The sequence below is a fragment of the Palaemon carinicauda genome, chromosome 43 (genome assembly GCF_036898095.1).
Source record: "Palaemon carinicauda isolate YSFRI2023 chromosome 43, ASM3689809v2, whole genome shotgun sequence".
Lineage (NCBI taxonomy): Eukaryota > Metazoa > Arthropoda > Malacostraca > Decapoda > Palaemonidae > Palaemon > Palaemon carinicauda.
The window spans coordinates 54,694,765-54,699,764 of NC_090767.1; positions in this window are offsets into that span (position 1 = coordinate 54,694,765).

Genomic DNA, 5,000 nt, shown 5'->3' on the forward strand with positions numbered 1-5,000 from the left:
TTTAGCCTTGATCCCTTTTCTGAGTAAAGGGATTAATTGTCTAATAGAGTATTTATATCGCCTCTCAGTCCTCCCTAAAGGAATGAACCCCCTTTAGGATTGCGTCTGAGAGTGAGGTTAGGCTAGCCTACCTCTATGGCTAGGATAGTCTATGACTTTCCTGCGATAGCGATACGTCTTCTTCCTTGCCTAGTTCAGGACTTTTAGCCCTGCTCTAGGTCGGGTTAGGAAGGTTTCTCTGTTCCATGCTGAAACTGTACTCTTGCACCGTTTTAGCCGATCAACCTAATCTTAGGTTAGGGAGTGTCCTCCCTTTCCTTAGTGGCCGCTCTGGTACAGAAACCCTTCCTGGGAAGACCTCTCTCTTCTCCCTCCCCACCTATCTCTTGTATAGCCTAGCCTATGCTTAGGTTAGTTTATACTCATCTGTCCCCTGTCCTACAAATCCTCCTTAGGGTGGATGTGTAGGGCTACCCGAGCTTCCCTGTGCTGTCCGCTCTGGTACATATACCTTCATAGTGTCCTATAAGGTTAGTTACTAGTGTAGCTCTGCATAGGGGAGTCCCCCCCCCCCCCTTGGGTGTTCCCTAGTCCTCCCTTGGGCTACCTGCTCCCGGTCCCTAGTGACCCCTGCTTATGGATGCTAGAGCCTGTCTCTATCATGGGTACACCCCCTCAGGGAGGGGGAGGGATGTCTGGAACCCTGACGGTACTTCCTGCATCCTTTCCCCCCTCCCCCTGTCTCTCTATCTATCCGGGTGCCGGTCTCTTGCCGCCTCTACTGTCGGCAATACCTGCCTCCCTCTTGGTGACTTCCCTACCCTTGCCGCCAGCCCCCCGTGTACCGAGGGACTGCCGGCTGCCGCCGGCTACTACCGGCGGCTCTCTTACTCCTATCTAATCGTCCGCTTGCCGGTCGATCTCCGGAGTGCCGGCATATACTGCCGGCAACCCGATACTACCTGTACCATCCTTACCCCAGTCACCAACCTGGCATCCTCCGGCTGCCGGAGCCGCCGCTCCCTGCCGGCGTGCCGCCGTCGTGCCGGCGGCCGCCATCCTGGTATCTAACTGACTTTGAAAATTGTCTGTTCTAGTGCCAGAATCTATGCTGGAGCGAGCTCCGGCATGCCGGCGGCTTGCCGGATGCCCCGGAGGCGTCAAGAATACTTGCACCCCCTCTCTGTAGCTATCATAAGACTAAGATAGCCCTACATTGCAAATAGATAAGCTGCTTTGCTTTTAAGATCAGTACCTAGTACTGCTCTATTAGTGATCATGCTGTCTCTTTGCATTCTTCTATTTCCAGCATGCTATGTGCATCTTAGCGCGGCTGGTTGCCAGAAGCAGTTACCCTTAATGAGGCCTTCTGGCTCTTAACTGGGAACCGAATGAATTCGATCCCAACCTTGTCCTTGGCTTTCCATGGAGTTCCAATATAATGGGAATCCTAGGAAACTATATCCAATGATCTCGGTCATTTGGACTATCCCAGGACCAAGCCTATGGTAACCAGCCGGGCGAGATGCATGGAGCGTGTTCTCCTTTACTGTTTCATTCTCTATGCATCACACCTTCTTAAGTTAAAATTAATGATTAATATTAACTTAGTTTAAGAGCCATTCCTATGACTCCCCCATACTCATTTTCTCTTTCTTCCACAGGAGGAGCAGATGAAGTGTGACTTCGCCTTCTGCGCTGTGAAACGCTCGCAGTTTTACGGACATACGGCGTGCAGGACTCACGCCCCTTGCGCAGACAAGAAAGGGGATTTGAAGTTCTGGAATCCACTGGAATGTACGGTCTGCCAGGCCTACCTAGTCGAGGCCTTCCATAACCCTCCCTCAGCGGAGGTTAGAGACATTGCTCGTGAAAAACTGCGCAAGTGGGTGCGTGGTTTTCAGAGAAATGCTACTGGACCGTACCTGGCCACCGAAGAACTGAGGTCCCTGTTGTTCCCTAAGGCCTCCCCTGATTCAGTGGTTCCAAAGGAAGCAATCCCCACTGTCCAAATTACGGTGGAACCTGATGTGGTCATGGCTCAGTCCATGCACGAGTGTCGTTTAGATTCCGAGGATGATGAACAGATCTCAGACGTCTCGGAAGACACGGAGAAGACGCTTATGGCTCAAGGAGCCGAAGAGGACGAAGACAAGGTGGAATACACCGAGTCGGAGCTTGGAGCTACTCCCTCGTCCATCCCTCCGCCTACTCCTACACCGACGGAAATGTCCATTCCGTCTACCTCCTCGACTCCGGATCCTTCCTCTTCTACCCAAGAACTGATCCGACTGATTAGAGCTGTCATGGACGACAGACTGAAGGAGAACCAGGAGTCCATCAGGTCTATGATTGGATCCAGAGACCCGAAGAAGATTTCGGTCAAGGATCTCCCAGCTTGCTCTCATGCCAACCCGTGGAGGTATGCAGAGCATATGGTTATTGCGACCGGCAGGATCTTTGTTAGTGACAAGATCGGCACGGTCCCGTTGGAAGATGTGGAGTTCTTCCCAAGCTTCGAGGCCTACCCGGACTGTTACGTCCGGCTTCGTTCCGAACCTGCCTCGAAGGAGGAGACCGAACCTAAAGAAGAGATAGTGTTCGATCTCGCAAAGGCCCAGGCTATGCTAGCCTCCGCATTTAAGAGCAGGGGCTTTACCTGCTCTAAGCTTCCTGCCTTGAGCAAGAAGCATCCTACATATGTCGCACCTGACACTGCGATTCTTCCCTTTTTGGAAAAGGCCTTGGCTGCATGCCTTAAAGCGGCGGAAGAAGGAAAACCCTGCCCTGCACTGGAGGAGTGCAGACCCTTCTCCATCGTGACACCCCCTGACACTAGACAATGGAAAGATGTTCAACATACTTTCGTCGTGGGTAGGCTCGATCCTGACGTCGCCGGACGTCAGTTTAATGAAGACCTCCCTAAGCTCAATGATCACCTCCTTCGCCGGGAACAAGACACGAAGGAGAGGCTTGCGGCATCTCTTTCTCATCAAGTCCAACTTGAAGTTATGGCCTGTGACACAAGAGTACCTGATCACTACATGGTACTAGCCAAATCCCACTCACTCACAGTAATGAAGGACTTGTACCATTTCATAAAGGCTCGTAGAGCCTGTCGTGAATTCGTGTTTGTCGGTGCCACCGTGAAACACGAACCCCGGAGGCTGATTTCCTCCAACATCTGGGGAAAGCACCTGTTTCCTTCTGACCTTGTCAAGGAAATAACTGACAGAGCCGCCACGGAGAATAGGAACCTTCTCCACAAGTGGGGCATGTCCAGAAAAAGGAAAACCTCTCAGGACGATGGACCTCAGCCTAAGAGGAAACCTCAGAAGCCAAAACCCCAGCAACGTCAACAACGACGTCAGTTTCCGGGACCCGCTACCTCCCAAGTGGTTGCCCAACCACAACAGACCTTTCAATTGGTCCCCCAACCGGTGTTGTCACAGTCACCGGTCTTCACCCCTGCCTTTGAGCAGCCATCCACTACCTTTCATGCCAGAGGTAGAGGCTCGTCCAGGGGTGCAAGCAGAGACGCCTCTCGTCGTCCCTCCAGAGGTAGAGGAGGAAAGGGAGCTAGCGGCCGAGGCAACAAGTCCTCGGGACACCAGAAGCAATGAAGTGCTTCCGGTGGGAGGAAGACTCCGCCAATTCCAGGATCGTTGGACCTTCGATCCTTGGGCACACAGCATCATCAAGAACGGTCTAGGCTGGAGTTGGGTGCAACCACCCCCAATCTTCCAGCGGTTCTTTCAACAATCGACCCCCATTCTGGAAGAATATGTTCTAGACCTCTTGAACAAGAAGGTGATAAGGAAGGTAAAGTCCACCAGGTTCCAAGGGAGACTGTTTTGCGTTCCCAAGAAGGACTCAGACAAGCTCAGAGTCATTCTGGACTTATCCCCCCTCAACAAGTTCATAGAGAACAACAAATTCAAGATGCTGACGCTTCAACAAATAAGGACCCTTCTGCCTCAAGGTTCCTACACGGTCTCTATAGACCTGGCGGATGCCTATTGGCACATTCCAATGAACCATCACGCTTCCTCCTACCTAGGATTTCGACTCCAAAGAAAAAGCTACGCCTTCCGGGCCATGCCATTCGGCCTCAATGTGGCCCCTCGGATCTTTACAAAGCTGGCGGATGCCATAGTACAACAGCTCCGCCTAAGAAACGTCCAGGTGATGGCCTACCTCGACGACTGGCTAGTCTGGGCTCCATCGCCCGAAGAGTGTACAAAGTCTTGCGACGAAGTTACCCAGTACCTAGAACACCTGGGATTCAAGATCAACGAGAAGAAATCTCGCCTCTCTCCGGCTCAGAAGTTTCAGTGGCTGGGAATCCACTGGAATCTTCAGTCACACCGCCTTTCCATCCCCCAGAAGAAAAGGAAGGAAATAGCAGGGTCTGTCAAGCGACTACTGAAATCCAAACGCATTTCAAGACGACAGCAGGAACGAGTTCTAGGCTCTCTACAATTCGCCTCAGTGACAAACCCAGTGCTTCGTGCACAGCTAAAGGATGCCGCGGGAGTCTGGAGACGATCGGCATCCATCGCTCGAAGAGACCTCAAGAGACGGCTTCCAAACAGACTTCGACGCCTCCTAAAGCCGTGGTCGGAAGCAATGGCCCTAAAAAGGTCCATTCCTCTCCAACACCCTCCTCCATCACTCAACATCCACACGGATGCCTCACTGGAGGGCTGGGGAGGTCACTCCCACCTGAAACAAGCTCAAGGGACCTGGTCTCCACTATTCAAGACGTTCCACATAAACATCTTGGAGGCCATGGCGGTCCTTCTTACTCTGAAGAAGTTATCCCCGCCGCCCTCGATCCACATCCGTCTAACCCTAGACAACTCGGTGGTAGTTCGTTGTCTCAATCGCCAAGGCTCAAGATCGCCCCAGATAAATCAGGTGCTTCTCCCAATCTTCCGTCTGGCGGAGAAGAAGAAGTGGCACCTGTCTGCAGTTCACCTACAAGGATTCCGCAATGT